General features: G+C 36.2%; 1 long non-coding RNA gene across 1 annotated transcript; it reads left to right on the forward strand.

Moving 5' to 3' along the window:
• Positions 1-578: 578 nt before the first annotated feature.
• On the forward strand, positions 579-14,995 carry LOC128285419 (uncharacterized). The gene is made up of 2 exons (XR_008275910.1): positions 579-684; positions 14,794-14,995. It is a non-coding gene; the product is annotated as an uncharacterized LOC128285419 (long non-coding RNA).
• Positions 14,996-21,208: the final 6,213 nt, after the last annotated feature.

A 21,208-nucleotide genomic window follows, 5' to 3' on the forward strand; every position in this document is an offset into this window, starting at 1 on the left:
CTAAGAAAGTTTTGTTAGTTAAAGCACTGAAGCGTAAGTTCGGAGTAGGGGAAACTAGGTGGGATCTAGAGAACACAACGAGAGAAAGTTACCCTATCTTATTTTCCGGTAAGATTTTCGGGGACGAAAATCCCTAAAGGGGGGAGAGTTGTGACACCCCTAATTTGACCCTAGTCGGAAAGTGGTTTTGGGACCACAAAACCGAGCCACAAAAATAATTAATTGTTATATTTTATGCTTATTATTTATGAATAAGTATGTGTGAAAATTTCATGCTTTAATTTTTGTCATTTGGATGTGAAATAAATAAAAAGGGGCTTATGTGAAAAATCTTGAAAATGTCATAGGTTAATTGGTAGTGGCTAAAAATTGTATGGTTTGAAGCATGAGGGACTTGCATGTCAAACATTCCTTTTTCTTGGTAGTGGACGGCAAGGATGGGCATGAATGACACATTTTGGCATTTTGTATGTTATATTTTAGTTAAATAATATCAAATAGTTTTATTTTAAATCAAGTTATTATATGTCATAAATTATAAGAGGAATTAAATAATTAAAAGGGTGAAAAAAAAAAAGAAAAACAAAGTTGGGTCTTTTCTTCTCCTCCATTGTCGTAGCCTAAAGGGAGGGAGGAGAAAGTTTGGTTGCTTTGATTTTTGGCTTAGAAGATGGCTAGAATGAGGTATGTATTGAATGATTCTTGAAAATCTATGCATGTTTGAGATGATTAGTTCAAACTCTACTTATCCCATAGATTAAACTTAGAATTTTGAGGTTTGAGATTCGGTCAACAAGCTTGAAACTCATAGTAGTTTGTTTTGGTAAGCTAGGTATACGGATGATAGATGTGTTTTGGTTTTGGTTTGATAATGATGTTAATGATGGTGATTTTCGGTCATGCATTAACTTAAATTGTAAGTATGATTTATGGTATAATTTGTGTGATGGAATGGTCTTGAGATTTGGCTTGATTAAATGGGTAAAATGCTAAGTGTTTTAAAGATGATGTAATGGTTATTTCGGTTTATGTGAAGTAAATATAGATGATGGTTATAAGCTGTTTTATGATTTGATAATGGTGATTAAATCTTGTAGTTAAGTGTTTAGATATATATATATATATTAATAATGAATTTAGTTGTACTTGCTATGTGAGAAATGTGCAATGCTATAGGTATTTGATTATTAGATATGGTTATTTTAAGTTTATTTGTAATGGTATGATTCCATTGATGAATTGGTTTGGAAATGGTGGGAAGAATTGGCTATTATGCTTGATACTAATGCGGAATATGAGAATGTTGTACTTGAAAAATGTAGGTGAACATGACAAGTGTATTCGGCTTAGGGCATAAAGGATATGAAAATTTGGTATTTATTTTTGATTGTGTGTGTATGACCATGGATAATTGGCTGCACAAATATTATGAATACATAATGTATGTTAAATTTATTAAGCTACAAAACATTATACAAGATCGGCCAATGTAAATTATTTGAGTAAAGTATATCTTGATGGTACATTTCGGCTAGTATAAAATGTATATGGATGTCGTATGACTATGTTTAATTTGGGAAGTAAATTGTTTGATTTAGCTCAAGAGCCTAGAGGATCAAAGTTGGATAAGGGAAGGGAAAAAGTGATCGAATAGCCGTCGTAATCGTTCGGCAGCTTTCGAGGTAAGTTTTAAGTGATTAAACGTTGAGTAAATTCAATTATAATAGGACATAATGATTTGATTTAATAAGATATGATGTGGCCATGATATGTCTTAAACTCAAATGGTAAGTTCATAAGTGTTTGGACTTGGAAATTTAAGAGCAAATTGTAATAACTTGCTTAGGACAGCAGCAGTAATGTGATTTTAGAAAATCACTATAAATTGTTGGTGTGGAATTATAGGCCGAATAAAATATGTAATCAAAGCTTAATTAGTCTAGTTTCTTATAAAAGAGACCGTGTAAGCAAAGAAATTTCCTATAAAGAGATATTTAAAGTTGTGTGAGACAGTGTCAGAATGACTCCGAAATCCCCTGTTCTGTCTTTAGAAAATCATTATAATTTGTAAAAAAATGGTTATAAGATAAAATTTATATGCTTAGACTCCCTAATGAGTCTAGTTTCAAATGAAATCAAATAGAACATATTTTGAATTCTGTACAATAAGAAATTTGATTCGTAGTAAAGAGTGGTTAGATTAGTCAACCAGTGAAACAGGGGAAACTTTAAGAAAAATCTGGTATTGATTGGCCAAATCTAAAATTCTGAAAATTTTATGGATGGAAGATATATGAGTCTATATTCAGGGAAAATTAACGGAAATTGATTTTGAGTTTTTTAGCTCCAGTTATAAATAATTTAGTGACTATTGCTCAGGAAAACAGCTTGTAGTGAATATGTGAATTTGTTGTAAACATTGATGAAACTATTTGAGTTGCTTATAAGCTATTGCTGAAATTGATGTACAAGATAAATAGATATGTATATGTGGTAAAGCCGAATGGCTAATGTGAAATATGTATGAGATATGTATATGTGGTAAAGCTGAATGGCTAATGTGAAACATGTATGAGATATGTACATGTGGTAAAGCCGAATGGCTAGTGTGAAATATGTATGAGATATGTATACGTGGTAAAGCTGAATGGCTATGAGATATGTATATGTGGTAAAGCCGAATGGCTAGTGTGAAATATGTATGAGATATGTATATGTGGTAAAGCCGAATGGCTAGTGTGAAAGATGTATGAGATATGTATATGTGGTAAAGCCGAATGGCTAGTGTGAAATATGTATGAGATATGTATATGTGGTAAAGCCGAATGGCTAATGCAAAATATGTATGAGATATGTATATGTGGTAAAGCCGAATGGCTAGTGATTCGGCTAGTGTGAAATATGTAGGAGATGTGTGTATATTGTGGCCGAATGACCAAATGTGAAAGGTGTGTATTATTAGATATTTGATGAGGCAAATGAATTACAAATATGACAGTCGATGTGAATGTTGTAACATGTGAATAAATGTACATGAAACTTGGAAATATATTCCGGGTAAGACCCGATGACTACGTGTGGAGATTATGTCCGGGTAAGACCCGATGACTACGTGTGGAGATTATGTCTGGGTTAGACCCGATGACTACGTGTGGAGATTTTGTCCGGGTAAGACCTGATAACTACGTGTGGGGACTATTCGAGATAAAGGTTTCGCTGAAGATTCGAGTAAAGCATAAGTGTAACACCCCGAGCCCGAGACCATCGCCGGTGTCGGACGCGAGGGGTTGACGAGCTAAATCCTCTTAAAGCACCGACCAATTTGGCATTTCAGACAAGTTTGGAAAAGCTGCGTCACTTGTCGCCTTAAAAATCATATCTCGAGTTTCAAAACTCGGAAACTGATTCCGTAAATTTTCCCTGAATTTGGACTCATATATCCTTCCAAGGATTTATTTCTAGAATTTTTGGTCGGGCCAATTGGTATTAGTTAAAGTCACCCATGTTACAGGGATCGACTGCTCTGACCTTCGCGTGTTACAACTTTAATATCTCTCTGTACAGGGCTTTAATACTGGTGCCGTTTATTTCTAATGAAACTAGACTCAAAATGGAATCTGTACATATAAGGCATGACTTCTAATTCTTTCTAGATAATTTATAGAAAATTTTTAAAGTCGCGACAGGGGACCCAGAAACCGTTCTGGACCTGTCTCACAATAACTTTAATATCTCTTAACAAGTAACTCCTATGACCGTTTCGTTTCTTCCATATGAAAGTAGACTCATCAAGGTTCATTTACATAACTTATTCACTATTTAATATCGTTCCTACAAATTTTGGTGATTTTTCAAAACCACACCACTTCTGCTGCCAGCATCTGTTTTCAAGGTAACCTTTACCTATTTCATGATTTCCACGATTCAATTGGCCCTTTTGCATACATAGCACAAGTGTGATCATGATTAACCATTCCAATGGCTAATCTTTTCAAAACCATTCCATACCCCATAATGATCATCATACAAACAATTATAGAATCATACTAACAACGTATATAAGTCATTTTCGCATGCCTATCCAAGCTTACATAAAACCGAAAGGTACATGACCTTCTACAATAGGGTAGTCCTATACATGCCATTTCAAAGTTCAACCAAAATTATACCCAAAATGGAGGCTTTGATAGTGTAGATGACTTCGACTTTAATGAACCCGAATCCGATTTCTAACGAGCAAAATCTATAAAACAGAGAGCCAAAGCAACGGGGTAAGCATTTTTATGCTTAGTAAGTCTCAAGCAATAAAATCAGCTTTAACTAAAGCATTACATTCACATAGCCAAATGAATCATTTCATTAATACACATTCACATAATCATACTTACTTCACACTTCATCATTGTATACTTTCACAAGATATCAACCAATTCAATAGCTGAAAATTCGTTAGTCGATTGAACGAATGTTACTCAAACATATCGACTTTTCCAATGCACATATAAACATACCTTATCCTTTGGGCTTTTCGAGCGTACTAATTAAATTTATTACAGCAACCAACGCTCACCTTCAGCCCAAGCTTCTTCGGAATACAACCGGATATAACCACATGCACGAATGCCTTGGTCTTAGCCCGGATAGAACGACTTGCACAAATGCCTTGGTATTAGCCCGGATTTAACAACTTGCACGAATGCCTTGGTCTTAGCCTGATGTGGTCACTAGCACAATGGCCTTCGGTCTTAACCGGATATAATTACTAGCATAAATGTCTTGGGACTTAGCCGGATATTATTCAATTGCTCATGCACACACATACATCAATAATCATTACACATCCATGTTTCATTTTCGTTACTAAGGCTCAAACACAAACATATCACTTGCATAATCGCCTTGGGACTTAGCCCGGGTATCATTCAAATACTCATACACACATAAATCAATAATAATTACACATCCATATTTCATTTCACATAATTCGAGTAGGGTCATTTCTTGAGGACTTACCTCGGATGTTGTCGAACGGCTTCAACGGCTATTCGATCACTTTTTCCTTCCCTTTATCGGATTTAGCTCCCTTTGCTCTTGAGCTTAACGAATACAAGTAGAAGTATTCAATATTTTCTCAATAATGTTTACTAGTCAATCACATTCGGCATCTCATATCATCTCACTTTATTATAATTTATCATTCAACCTTTGAACCAAAACGCCATTATATGGCCACATATACATACATCCATATATTTAAGCTCAAGAATTTTAACATAACATCAAGTGCTCAAATTACTCATGTGGCCGATTATACATGGTCATAAATACACAAAATCAAAAATAATTTCAAGGTTTTTCACCCTATACATGTACTAGGCCGAATGTACATGCAAATTTCACAACATTCTTCAACAAATTTCTTCTTTAAACAAACATATTTATCACTTTCTTCATCACCAAAATATCATGTGCAAACATATATACACATATAGGTGCAAGGCAAATTTCAAGGTGTCCATAACCATCCAAAGCACAAATTTTAACTAACATGCAAGAAGCATAAACCATGCTCATGAATGCTTCATGGCCGAATACATCACAATCATGCCCTTTCAACTTCGGTCATGGTTAAACAAAAGAAAACTCAATGTCTTACTCAAGATTGCTACAAAGGAATTTCAAGAGTAGACAATCCATCATTGCATGCATCATTAGCAAGCTTCACATTTAGCATGCAATGGCTTTAACACAATAACAACTTTGGCCAAATACCATTCCCATGGCATAACAAGGATTTGAACCATGGCTAACATGAATATCAAGTTAGCAACTAAAACATGCATGAAACTCACAACACAACCTCATACATACCTTAATCTTGATGCAAGTTTAGCCAAATCTCCTTCTAGATCTCTTCTAAACAAAGAAAATGAAGCAAAAATCTCTTCTTCCTCTTAGAATTTTCGCCAAAAGAAGGAGAGAACAAGGATGAACAATTTTTTTTGTTTTTCTTTCACTTGCACTGCAATGGGGATTGCTACACTCTCACACACATTTTTTTTATTTCTCTTCCTCATCTAATTATTTTATCACTTAATACATCATGCATTAACAAAACATGTCATAACATGTTTTCTTTGCCCATAATTCCTTGCCATGGCCGCCACCACCTATAAAAGGGAATTTGACATGCAAGTCCATTGTTTTGCATGCATGCTTTAATTAGTCATCACACAATTCCTATCGTACTTTCAAAGTTCACTACTAAGTCCTTTCTAGTGAAATTCACCTTAATAACACTAAATCAATCACCAAAAAATGTCACACATGAGCACACACATATTATAGGCATCAAAATAAATTTTAAATTATTTTTATGCCTCGGTTTTGTGGTCCCGAAACCACATTCCGACTAGGGTCAATTTTGGGTGTCACAACTCTCCCCACTTAAGAAATTTTCGTCCCGAAAATCTTACCGTAAATAGGGTTGGGTATCGCTCTTTCATAGAGTTCTCGGTTTCCCAAGTAGCTTCTTCTATCCCGTGTTTGAGCCATAACACTTTCACTAGCGGAACCCGCTTGTTTCGCAACTCTTTCACTTCACGTGATAGGATACGAATCGGTTCTTCCTCATAACTCATATTGGCTTGAATTTCAACTTCGATGGACTAATCACGTGCGATGGATCGGATCTATAGCGTCAAGCATCGAAACATGAAAGACATCGTGAATCTTTTCGAGTTCGGGGAGAAAAATCAAACGATATGCCACTGGCCCGACTCGCTCGGATATCTCATATGGCCCAATGAACCTCGGGCTCAACTTGCCCTTACTACCGAATCGAGTATCTTTTTCCAAGGCGAAACCTTGAGAAACACTTTATCTCCCACGATACTCGATGTCCTTACGCTTCAGATCCGCGTCGACTTCCGACGATCGGAGGTTATCTTCGACTTTCACGGATTACTTTCACTTTCATTCAAAGATCTCTAATCAAATCCACCGAAAATTTTGCTTTCACCGAGCTCGGTCCAAAACAATGGTGTACGGCATTTACGACCGTACAAAGCCTCGTAAGGTGCCATCCTAATACTTGATTGAAAACTATTGTTATAAGCGAATTCAATCAAAGGCAAATACCGCTTCCCATGAACCACTGAACTCGAGGATGCAACATCTCAACATATCCTCAAGTATCTCGAATTATCCGCTCGGATTGACCATCGATTTGGGGGTGAAAGGCGGTCTTTGAAATGCAACTTGGTACCCAAAGCTTCTTGCAACTTCTTCCAAAATCGCGAGGTAAATCTCGGATCTCTATCCGACACGATAGAAATAGGCACCCCTTGTAATCTCACAATCTGAGAAACATACAATTCGGCTAATTTGTCCATTGAAAAATCCGTGCGTCGGGGGACAAAGTGAGCCGACTTAGTCGATCTATCTCTGACGACCCAAATCGCATCCTTCTTACTTGCGACATTGGCGGTCCGGATACAAAGTCCATTGTGACTCGATCCCATTTCCACTCGGGTATCGTGATCGGTGAAGTAATCTGAAGGCACTTGATGTTCGCTTTCACTTGTTGACATATTAAACATCTCAAACAAATTCGGAGATGTCTCGTTTCATACCATGCCACCAAAACCGACGCGTTTCAAATCGTTGTACATCTTCGTACTCCCCGGGTGGATTGCCATTTGGCTACAATGGGCTTCGTTCAGAATTATCGAAATAAGTTCCGAATTCTTTGGAACACACAGACGACTTCTGAACCTCAAACAATCGTCATCATCGATCTGAAACTCCGATTCCTTGTTCGGAACACACTCGGCCCGTTTTGCAACCAACTCATCGTCGACCTTCTGAGCTTCACAAATTTGATGTATCAATAATGGTTTGGCTTTCAATTCAGCTACTAACACGTTGTCGGATCGAACGGACAAGTGCACATTCATCGCTCGTAAAGCGAATAATGATTTACGACTCAAGGCATCCGCAACCACATTCGCCTTTCCCGGGTGATAGTCAATGACCAGCTCATAATCCTTTAACAGCTCGAGCCAACGTCTTTGTCGCAGATTTAAGTCTCTTTGGGTCATCAAATATTTGAGACTTTTGTGATCCGAGTACACATGGCACCTCTCACCAAATAAGTAATGTCGCCAAATCTTTAAGGCGAATACGATGGCAGCCAATTCGAGATCATGGGTCGGATAATTTTTCTCATGTGGCTTTAATTGCCTCGACGCATAGGCCACAACTCGACCTTCTTGCATCAATACACAACCTAACCCAAGTAGGGAGGCGTCACTATAGATGACAAACTCTTTGCCAGATTCGGGTTGCACTAGAATTGGGGCTTCATCAAATAAGTTTTCGATTGATCGAAACTCTTCGACATTTCTCCGTCCATTCGAACTTAACATCCTTTTGGAGTAAGCCGTCATTGGCGTGGCTATCGTTGAGAAACCTTTACAAATCGTCGGTAATAACCGCAAGCCCCAAAAAGCTCGAACCTCGGTAATATTTCTCGAGGCTTCCAGTTAAGTATGGCTGAAATTTTGTTCGGTCGACTCGAATGCCCGATGCGATATCACATGCCCCAAGAAGCTAACCTCTCTAACCGAACTCACACTTGCTGAACTTAGCATATAATTGCTTATCCCGTAGAATTTGCGAGACTAACCTCGGTGTTCAAAGATGTTCGGTCTCATTTCTTGAATAGACCAAGATGTCATCAATGAATACGACTACGAACCGATCTAAATATGGTCGAAGATCCGATTCATCAAATCCATAAATACCGCAGGGCATTAGTAAGTCCAAACGGCATCACTAGAAACTCGTAGTGACCATATCTCGCTCAAGGCGCCTTGGGTACGTCCAATCTCGAATTATGAATCGATAATAGCCCGATCTCAAATCTATTTTCGAGAACACCGAGGCTCCCTTCAGTTGATCGAACAAGTCATCAATATGCGTAAACGGATATTTGTTCTTTATCGTCGCTTTATTAAGTCGACGATAGTGGATGCACAACCTCATGGTCCCATCCTTCTTTTCACAAACAACACCGGCGCACCCAAAGGCGAAAAACTCGGAGGGCAAAACCTCTATCCACCAATTCTTGCAACCGAGCTTTCAACTCCTTTAATTCCGTCGATTGCCATACGATACGGAGCTATCGAAATTGGAGTGGTACCGGTACCAATTCGATGCCAAACTCTATTTCCGAACAGTGGTAAACCCGCAATTCTTCGAGGAAAACGTCCGGTATTCACAAACCAACGCACAGATTCGGGTTTCTTTTCGACTCCTTGTCATCGAGCACATACGCAAGGTACGCTTCGCACCCTTTTCTTACATATTTCCGCCAACATTGCTGATATTACAACGGCAACCCTTTAAGTCTCAGACTCAACCCGAATTATCTCGTTATTCGCGCACCTCGATCGATAGTCTTTCTTTTGCAATTTACAACCGCATCGTGCATGGTCAACCAATCCAAACCAAGAATAACGTCGAATTCATCGAACGGCAAAAGCATCAAGTCCGCGGAAAATAAGAACCTCGAATACTAGGGGACTTTTCTTGCACACTTTGTTAACAAGCACGTAATGACCCAAGGGTTTGACACCGAATTACAAACTCGATGAGACTCAATAGGCAAAGTCTTCTTGGATGCTAAGGTTTCACATATATAAGAATGAGTAGAACCAGGGTCAATCAAAGCAATCACATTAGTATCGAAAAGTGAAAGTACTGGTAATAACATCCGGTGAGGCAAAGATCCTCGCGGCACGTATGGCATAAGTCCTAGCAGAGTCGAGCCTCGGGTCTCGTTGTAGCATCTCTCGACCCTCTCGACCGCCACTAGCATTGCCCGTATTTGGATGGCCTACCTTGAGCGGTGGTAGCACCGGGTTTCCACTTTGACTTACATTTTGTTCAAGCAACCTCGGGCGTCCTTGATAAAGTGGTCACTGATCCACACTTATAGCGAGCGATCACGGAACCTCTGACTCCCGAATGCCATTTGCCACAATGCGACACTCCGCTCTCTCTCGGCCACCATCGGCGATCGAAGTGACTCGTGTGGTCACAGGAGGTCGACCGCGATCTCGTCTAGAAAAGCCCGGCGCCTCTAGACCGGCTCACATCATCTCGAAATCTCTTCGATGCTGTTGAAGAGACTTTCCGAGGACCTTTTCGAATTCTCCGGTTCCCACATCAACTTTTTGTTTCTCCTTCCTAAGCTCTTGACTTTACAAGCTCGCTCAACAAGTACTACGAACTCTCGTATTTCGAGAATGCCAACGAACATCCTTATATCATCATTCAGCCCATCCTCAAGCATTTACACATAATAGCTTGGACGAAATGCATTCTCGCTGCGTCTGGCTAAGCCTCACAAATTTTCATTCGTAGTCGATGGCGACATAGAGCCTTGCTTAAGATCAAGAAATTCCTTTCGCTTCGGTCGATGAATCTCGATGATATACTTTTTTGAACTCGGTTTGAAAGAACTCCCAAGTCACTTGCTCTCTAGGCACCACGAAGTCGAGTACTCCACCAATAGTAGGCGGAATCACGTAGCAAGGAGATGGTACACTTTAAGCACTCATCGGTGTACAAGATAGCTCATCGAGCACCGGATAGTGTTGTCCAACCAAAATTCAGCTTGCTCGGCATCATCATCATCCGTAGCTTTAAATTCAGTGGCCCCATGTTTTGAATCCTATCGATCGGGGCTTACTTGACCTTATTTGGTCGATTCTGGGAGGTATTGTAGGTCTTGGGGTTGCATTTGTCGGAAATGGAGGTTGTGGAACAGTAGTGTTAGTTCGAATGTATTGGTTAAACCAGGTCATTCATCACACTATAAAAGGCTTGCCTAGCCTCATCGTTCGGATTGCTGGCCATAGGTTGAGAGTCCGCCGGCGCTGTCCCTTCTTGCGGAGCAAGCGCCACACTCTCCACATCATCAGCTATTGCTCGGTTGGGATCGGGATCCATTGCTATAAACAAACACAAAGTCAAATTGTCAGAAATCACCACACTATCAATTCATCATTTAATGGCATGTATAGCTAGACCCCAAACATATCACGGTAGTCCTAGAATCGACTAAACCGTAGCTCTGATACCAATAAAATTGTAACACCCCGAGCCCGAGACCATCGCCGGTGTCGGACGCGAGGGGTTGACGAGCTAAATCCTCTTAAAGCACCGACCAATTTGGCATTTCCAGACAGGCTGGAAAACTGCATCACTGTCGCCTTAAAAATCATATCTCGAGTTTCAAAACTCGGAAACTGATTCCGTAAATTTCCCCTGAATTTAGACTCATATATCCTTCCATGGATTTATTTCTATAATTTTTGGTCGGGCCAATTGGTACAGTTTATTAGTTAAAGTCACCCATGTTACAGGGATCGACTGCTCTGACCTTCGTGCGTTACAACTTGAATATCTCTCTGTACAGGGCTTTAATACTGGTGCCGTTTGTTTCTAATGAAACTAGACTCAAAATGGAATCTGCACATATAAGGAATGACTTCTAATTATTTCTGGATAATTTATAACAAATTTTTAAAGTCGCGACAGGGGACCCAGAAACTGTTCTGGCCCTGTCTCACAATAACTTTAATATCTCTTAACAAGTAACTCCTATGACCGTTTCGTTTCTTCCATATGAAAGTAGACTCATCAAGGTTCATTTAAATAACTTATTCACTATTTAATACCATTCCTACAAATTTTGGTGATTTTTCAAAACCACACCACTGCTGCTGCCAGCATCTGTTTTCAAGGTAACCTTTACCTATTTCATGATTTCCACGATTCAATTGGCCCTTTTTGCATACATAGCACAAGTGTGATCATGATTAACCATTCCAATGGCTAATCTTTTCAAAACCATTCCATACCCCATAATGATCATCATACAAACGATTATAGAATCATACTAACAACGATATAAGCCATTTTCGCATGGCTATCCAAGCTTACATAAAACCGAAAGGTACATGACCTTCTACAATAGGGTAGTCCTATACATGCCATTTCAAAGTTCAACCAAAATTATACCCAAAATGGAGGCTTTGATAGTGTATATGACTTCGACTTTAATGAACCCGAATCCGATCGCTAACGAGCAAAATCTATAAAACAGAGAGCCAAAGCAACGGGGTAAGCATTTTTATGCTTAGTAAGTCTCAAGCAATAAAATCAGCTTTAACTAAAGCATTACATTCACATAGCCAAATGAATCATTTCATTAATACACATTCACATAATCATACTTACTTCACACTTCATCATTGTATACTTTCACAAGATATCAACCAATTCAATAGCTGAAAATTCGTTAGTCGATTGAACGAATGTTACTCAAACATATCGACTTTTCCAATGCACATATAAACATACCTTATCCTTTGGGCTTTTCGAGCGTACTAATTAAATTTATTACAGCAACCAACGCTCACCTTCAGCCCAAGCTTCTTCGGAATACAACCGGATATAACCACATGCACGAATGCCTTCGGGTCTTAGCCCGGATAGAACGACTTGCACAAATGCCTTCGGGTATTAGCCCGGATTTAACAACTTGCACGAATGCCTTGGTCTTAGCCGGATGTGGTCACTAGCACAATGGCCTTGGGTCTTAACCGGATATAATTACTAGCATAAATGTCTTGGGACTTAGCCGGATATCATTCAATTGCTCATGCACACACATACATCAATAATCATTACACATCCATGTTTCATTTTCGTTACTAAGGCTCAAACACAAACATATCACTTGCATAATCGCCTTGGGACTTAGCCCGTATCATTCAAATACTCATACATACATTAATCAATAATCATTACACATCCATATTTCATTTCACATAATTCGAGTAGGGTCATTTGTTGAGGACTTACCTCGGATGTTGTCGAACGGCTTCAACGGCTATTCGATCACTTTTTCCTTCCCTTTATCGGATTTAGCTCCCCTTTGCTCTTGAGCTTAACGAATACAAGTAGAAGTATTCAATAGTTTTCTCAATAATGTTTACTAGTCAATCACATTCGGCATCTCATATCATCTCACTTTATTATAATTTATCATTCAACCTTTGAACCAAAACGCCATTATATGGCCACATATACATACATCCATATATTTAAGCTCAAGAATTTTAACATAACATCAAGTGCTCAAATTACTCATTTGGCCGATTATACATGGTCATAAATACACAAAATCAAAAATAATTTCAAGGTTTTCACCCTATACATGTACTTACACGAATGTACATGCAAATTTCAACATTCTTCAACAAATTTCTTCTTTAAACAAACATATTTATCACTTTCTTCATCACCAAAATATCATGTGCAAACATATATACACATATAGGTGCAAGGCAATTTCAAGGTGTCCATAACCATCCAAAGCACAAATTTTAACTAACATGCAAGAAGCATAAACCATGCTCATGAATGCTTCATGGCCGAATACATCACAATCATGCCCTTTCAACTTCGGTCATGGTTAAACAAAAGAAAACTCAATGTCTTACTCAAGATTGCTACAAAGGAATTTCAAGAGTAGACAATCCATCATTGCATGCATCATTAGCAAGCTTCACATTTAGCATGCAATGGCTTTAACACAATAACAACTTTGGCCAAATACCATTCCCATGGCATAACAAGGATTTGAACCATGGCTAACATGAATATCAAGTTAGCAACTAAAACATGCATGAAACTCACAACATAACCTCATACATACCTTAATCTTGATGCAAGTTTAGCCAAATCTCCTTCTAGATCTCTTCTAAACAAAGAAAATGAAGCAAAAATCTCTTCTCCCTCTTAGAATTTTCGGCCAAAAGAAGGAGAGAACAAGGATGAACAATTTTTTTTGTTTTTCTTTCACTTGCACTGCAGCAATGGGGATTGCTACACTCTCACACACATTTTTTTATTTCTCTTCCCTCATCTAATTATTTTATCACTTAATACATCATGCATTAACAAAACATGTCATAACATGTTTTCTTTGCCCATAATTCCTTGCCATGGCCGCCACCACCTATAAAAGGGAATTTGACATGCAAGTCCATTGTTTTGCATGCATGCTTTAATTAGTCATCACACAATTCCTATCGTACTTTCAAAGTTCACTACTAAGTCCTTTCTAGTGAAATTCACCTTAATAACACTAAATCAATCACCAAAAATGTCACACATGAGCACACACATATTATAGGCATCAAAATAAATTTTAAATTATTTTTATGCCTCGGTTTTGTGGTCCCGAAACCACATTCCGACTAGGGTCAATTTTGGGCTGTCACAATAAGATTATACGACTTCACAGTAATAATTGGTAATAAATACGTTCAATGCGTTAAGCTGGTCAGGTATGTATTTTGAGATTATATTTAAGCTTGATTTGGACTAAATCACAAGGTCGTTATGTGATGCATATGTGAGTAAAGCAATAAGACTGTTCTATGATTATTGTGCGTTTGGTCAATGTGGAAAGTTAGGTGAAAATATGTAATGTACCTATGTTTATAAGAGATCACTATCAAGTGAGAATTTATCTGCCTATTATATATGATGAGATGGGCATATTCGGTAAAGGGATGGTATGGCCGAAGGAAGAGTGAAATAAAAATACGAACAACTATGTTATAATTTGATTGTTATTTGTTGACACTGCTTAAAACTTACTAAGCATTGTAATGCTTCTCCGTTTACTTTGTTTCCTCTGTTTTATAGATCTCATTTGGAAGCTACAGGCTCGGGGATCGTCAGCAACTAGTCACACTATCACTATCCACTACTTGTTACTGTTATGTTTTGAATTATTTTATGGCATGTAAAGAATAGACCAGTGGCCGAAGAATATTTTGGTTAATGTATATAAGCCATGCGAAAATGGCATCTTTTGAATGTGTACTTATAGCAGTTAAATTGTATCCCTGACTGTCTTTAGTATTTACCTAAAGGAACATTCTTTATAAATATATATATATATATATATATATTCAAAATTTTTACTGTTCGGATATGAGTTTCAGGTCTGGTAATGCCCCTTTACCTATTCCGGCGACGAATACGGGATAGGGGTGTTACAAGAAATCTTTATTTGCTTTAGGAGCGATGAATACTCAGGTAACCCAGTCTGATGATGGTTCGATTCTAGTAGAATTAAAAGCTAAACCAATTTTTCTTCAACAAATTTGTGAAGCTCAGAAGTTTGATAACGAGTTGCAAGCTAAAAGAGTGCAATGTGAGTCGACGAGTAGTTCAGACTACCAGATCGGATCCGATGATTGTTTAATGTTTCAAGGTAGAATTTGTGTACCGAAGAATTCTAAACTCATTTAGAAAATTCTACACGAAGCACATAATGGTTGTTTATCCATTCATTCGGGGAGTACAAAAATGAATAATGATTTGAAACAATAGTATTGGTGGTCAGTATGAAGCGAGACATTTTAGGATTTGTGTCGAGATGTTTGGTTTGTCAGCAAGTTAAAGCTGAACATTAGGTGCCTTCGGGATTGCTATAGCCTGTGATGATACCAGCGTGGAAATGGGATAGAGTTACAATGGATTTCATATCAAGTTTGCCCTTATCTCCTAAAAATAAAGATGCTATCATTGATCGACTAAAGAAATCAGAACATTTTATTCCGATACGTACTGACTAGTCGCTTGATAAATTGGCTGAATAGTACATATATGAGATCATTAGATTGCACGGAGTGCCAGTTCTGATTATTTCGGATAGAGATTTGAGGTTTACGTCGCGATTTTGGAAGATATTGCAAGAAGCTCTAGGTATGCAGTTGAACTTTAGTACTGCATTTCATCTGCAAATCGATGGTCAGTCTGAGAGAGTAATAAAATTCTCAAAGATATGTTTCATTGTTGTGTTTTAGAATTTGAAGGCAACTAGGAGAAATACTTGTCATTCGTTGAATTCGCTTATAACAACAGTTTTCAATCGAGCATTAAAATGGCACCGTATGAAGCATTGTATGGTCGTAAATGCCGAACTTAATTGTACTAGACCGAGCTTAGTGAAAATAAAATTCAAGTGGTTGATTTGATCAGAAAGATTGAAGAGAAATTAAAAGTAATTCGCTACAGTCTGAAAGCAGCTTCAGATTGATAGAAATCGTACGCGGATTTGAAACGTAAGGACATTGGATTTCAGATCGGCGATAGAGTATTTTTGAAAGTATCTCCATGGAAGAAAATACTTCATTTTGGTCTCAAAGGCAAATTGAGTCAGCGATTCATCGGGCCGTATGAGATTATTGAACAAATAGGGCCAGTGGCATATCGGCTAGCTTTACCTCAGAGTTGGAAAAGATTCACAATGTGTTTCATGTGTCGATGTTATGTTGATATAAATCAAATCCACCACATGTAGTTTCCCCATAAGAGATTGAAATTCAACCTGATATGATGTATAACGAAGAACCGATCAGAATTTTAGCTCGACAGGATAAAGTGTTAAGAAATAAATGCATAGCTTTGGTGAAAGTTTTATGGCAATGTCACGGGGTCGAAGAAGCCACGTGGGAACCCGAGGAAGCTATGAGAAAGTAGTACCCTAACTTCTTTTTTGGCAAGATTTTTGGGGACGAAAATTCCCAAGGGGGAGAGTTGTAACAACCCGTTTTTAGTTGAATTGAAACAGTGGTTTCAGGACCACAAATCCAAAGTCAAAATAATTATTTTATTATTATTTTAATGTGTACAGCGTGATAGTATGATTGTGAGAAATTTTCGTTAAGAAATTTTATCGTTTGAATGGTTAATTTGATAAAAGGGACTAAATCGCGTAAAGTGCAAAAGTGATGTTTTAATAGCTAAAAGTACTATTTGGTTATTAAATTAAATAGATGAGGGGGTTACGTGATAAATAAACCATTGGTTGTTCAAATGGACATTTGTGGAAATTACTTATATAAGTTTTAATGTATTAGTAAAGGGTAATTTAGTAACTAGTGTAATAAACTAAAGTAAATAAAACAAAAACCACTATTTTATGTTCATCTTCTTCTTTGTCAACTGATTCTAACCTAGAGAAATCATGGATATGTTAGGCCAAGCTTCCTAGCTCAATCGGTGAGTAAATATTGTCCCGTTTTTAATGATTTCTATATTTTTGAGATCGTTGCAGCTTAGTTTAGCTAGCCCAGGGACTATTTTGCAAAATTTTTAAAGGTTTAGGGTTTTTTCATTGATGAATCTGTATGTATTTTGATGTTTGATGATAGAAAATGCATGCTTTTTGTTAGATAAACAACATTTGTAAAGTGATTTTTGACAAAATTGTCAATTAGGGGTTAAATTGTGAAATGTGTAAACTTCATGGTTAAATTATGAGATAAATGAAAAATATGGGCTGCTAGGGACCTAATTGAAATTTGGCTAGTATGGGTTTTGGTTGAATTGCATGAATTTGTAATTTTATGAAATAAGGACTAAATTGTAAAAATGTTGAAATGTTGGGGGCAAATGTGTGAAATCTCCTTAATATATATTATGAACTAAATTGAATAGAGAGATTATTAAATAAGTTAATTTTGATTATATTTAGATCAAGAAAGGTTAAATACGGATTCAGATCAGGGAAAGAACAAAGTTTCAGATTAATTGACTTAATTCACCGTTTTTGCATCCGATGTAAGTTCGTATGTAATAAGCATTATTATAATTTTATTTTAAATGCTTTGATATTGCATAAATTGTAAATACGACCTTGCAGACACATTTGACTATGGTTTGGTGACATGAAACCCCGATTGAACCTTAGGAACAGATTAGGATACGAATGGCATGTCATTATGGGGTTATTATTGTTTTGGATGCTGGTCCGTACGACCTACCGGTGGCTGAGTTAGTCCAGCATGTGTTGTGGATTCTCGTCAGCTTGTGTAAGCAGCACCATGTAGTTACGTCATGACTATCATCTTGTGTGAGCAGACTCGTTGATAGCTTGAGAGTGAGCATTATTGAGATATGATATTGAGGTAGCGTCGGCTATGTATTGGCACTTCGGTGTAAGAGTTATTAAGATAGCTTTGGCTATATATATTGGCACTTAGGGTGCGAGATTCCCGAGTATCCTATATTATTTTGAATGGTTCAACGGGTAAGTCAAAGACATGGATAAGCACGAGACTAGTAAGAGATGGTACATGTATGTACAAGTACTGTATAAGTATGGAATCGATGAAACTTGTGAATTTTGCAACTAATGTTGTGATTGATTATGTGAAAGGTTTGTTAGCTAATATTAGTTATGTGATGATATATTTAGTTGGTTGAATTGTGTATTTATAATTAATTGAGTTTATTTTATAAGAGCTTACTAAGCTTTATAACTTACTTTGTTTAATTTTTCTGTGTTTATAGTGAAATCAAAGCTAACTCATATTCGGGGATCGTCGAAGATTTCATCACACTATCCTACTATCACTTTGGTACTTTTGAATTTAAGTATTTTGAGTATATGTCATTTATAGGAGTGATTGTCATTTTGATATATAGTTTGAAAATGAATTTGGTCATTTGAAATGGCTTGTAAATATTAATGTTTTGGTTTTGTATATATAGCCATGAGAGTTGGCTTAATTTGGTTGGATTAGTTGTGTTTTCATATGTGCATATTGTTTTGGTTATGTGTTTGTAATAGCTCAAATTTGCCAGGCCCGTAAAATAAACAAAAACAAAAAAAGAAAGAAGAAAATAATAAAAGTTTCTTTACAGTCCATTTACAAAACCCAAATTGCTAGCCTATTTACATAGCCCAATTGAAGCACTATTTATGGCCCATTTACAAATCACATTGGTACCTAAACTACCCAGCAGCCCATTACACCCTTAACCCAAATTATTAACAGAATCAAAGGACGTAGGGTTTTCTGAAACCCTAGGCGCCGCAAGCACCCCGACACCAGGCCTCATCTCACACCGCAATCGGCGAGCCAGTGCATCATCAGCGTTCAATTGTCGCCGGTTTTCTTGTCATTACCTGCAAAAAGGGAAAGAAATACACAACAAACATGGCAAGGAATCGAATAGAAGAACACACCAAATTTGTACTTAGAAAACAGGGGCATTTTTTACACAGATATAAAGAGATACACACATATATTTTTACAATAAAAATACCAGCATCTTATCGAAGAAACAGAGGTGATTTGCCTTTACTTTTTTTTCTTTTTTTCTATAAATACATACAAATATCACTAAAATAAAATAAAAAGAAATTTACCGTCGAATTTGCGCTGAAAATCGAAGCTTTTCAACTTCCGACCGCCGTACGTGGCGGAGTCGACGGCGGCGAGTGGACGCGTGGGCGGGTGGGAGCCCGTGGATGGAGGCTTGACGGAGCTCCGAGGGCCTGCTCTCAATCCTCTTTCAGAGGGTTTTTTTTTTTGTTTTTTTTTAAAAACGGGTTTAAAATGATTTTTGAGGCCAAAATTTGGCTTATATAGCCTCATAGGAATGGTGTCGTTTCAAGGCTGAGGATCCGCGCGTTGACTCGTGACCCGGGGAGGATCCGCGCGTTTTTGGTAAATGGGCAAATTGCTGTTCGAGCACTTCCGCATTTTTCGTTTTTTTAATTTCGTTTAATTTTAAATTTCTCTATTTTAAATCTGGCCTTAATAGTTTGTTTCTGTTTCAATTTGGTTCCTGAACCCAATAAAGCGTAATCCTCGAAACGGCGCCGTTTTGGGATTAGGGCTAATTGCCTAGTGAGTCCCTCGGATTTTAGTGCGCGTTTCAATTAAGTCCAAAATTTTTCATTTTTAAAATTAACCCTAGAGTTTTGTTTTTATTTAATTTTAATCCTTTTAAATTTTTATATAATTTATTTATTTTAAAGATTATATATATTATTTATTTTATTATAAACATTATTTATATATGTAAAAAGTTATTATATATTATTTTTGTTTTTATTTGTGTATTATTTATTATATTATTTACATTTTATTATATATTTTGATTTATACATTTTATTATATATATTATTCATTATATTATTTTTATTTTATTATATATTATATAATTTATTATTATTTATTATTATGTATAATTTTAAAATTTGTAAATTATTATTAAATATTGTATTTTATATATCATTATTAAAAATTTAGTATGTAATACTCTAAAATTCACTATAAAGTTTTGTTCCTATTATATATAATACTATTTTTATAAAATATATATTAAATTATTACATCATATAGTATATTTTTATATATATTAACCATTTTAAAAAATTCTCCTTTATTATTTATCTATTGTTTTAAATATTTTATTTTTAATACCTTATTTAATTTTAATTGTATTTAGTTTTTATTTTTTGACTTATTTTTATATGTTTATAATTTGTTTATTTATTTTTGCATTCTTTTTGGATTTATTTAGTATCGTTTTAATATGTTAATTTTATCTAATAAATTATTTGTTATTTTTATGTTATTTATTGTTTTTATATATTTGCATGAAAATTGATTATTTATGTTGTTATTTTAAGTTATATTTGCATGAAATATTATTACATATGTATTATGTAATTTATATTGTTATATTCATTGTTTTCTATGTTATATTTTGCATGAAATGTTAATGCATGTATATTTATGTTATTTATGACTATATCTGCATGAAATGTTAATGTATATTATAAAATTTATGTCGTTATTTATCATTTTCTATATTATATTTGTATGAAATGTTAAAGTATGTATCATATAGTTTATATTGTTTAATATTGATATCTTGTAATATGTTAAATGCATCTTGTTATTAAAATTTATATTTCATTTAATCCAAAAGAATTTTAAAAATGAGGCAATGTTTTTGGTATTTAGGAATTCGGGAAGTAGTGCCCTAACATGCTGGGTTGCGATTTCCCATTTGTCTAAATGTCTAAAAATATCCTTCTAAATAGATTTTGTAAATCACGAGATGATTTCAGTTACGAAAGTTTAAGAATATCGTGTCCAATCATGCTGGATGTGATGTTTGTACTATTTTGGAGCGAAGGAATCTTGATTTTCAACTCAAATTATTACGGTTTTAAAAAGGGATCTTATTCCTAAATCCCTTCAAACTTTTGACATTAAGACAGAAAATTATTCAATTTGGTACCAAT

This window comes from Gossypium arboreum, chromosome 2, assembly GCF_025698485.1.
Source record: "Gossypium arboreum isolate Shixiya-1 chromosome 2, ASM2569848v2, whole genome shotgun sequence".
Taxonomy (NCBI): Eukaryota; Viridiplantae; Streptophyta; class Magnoliopsida; order Malvales; family Malvaceae; genus Gossypium; species Gossypium arboreum.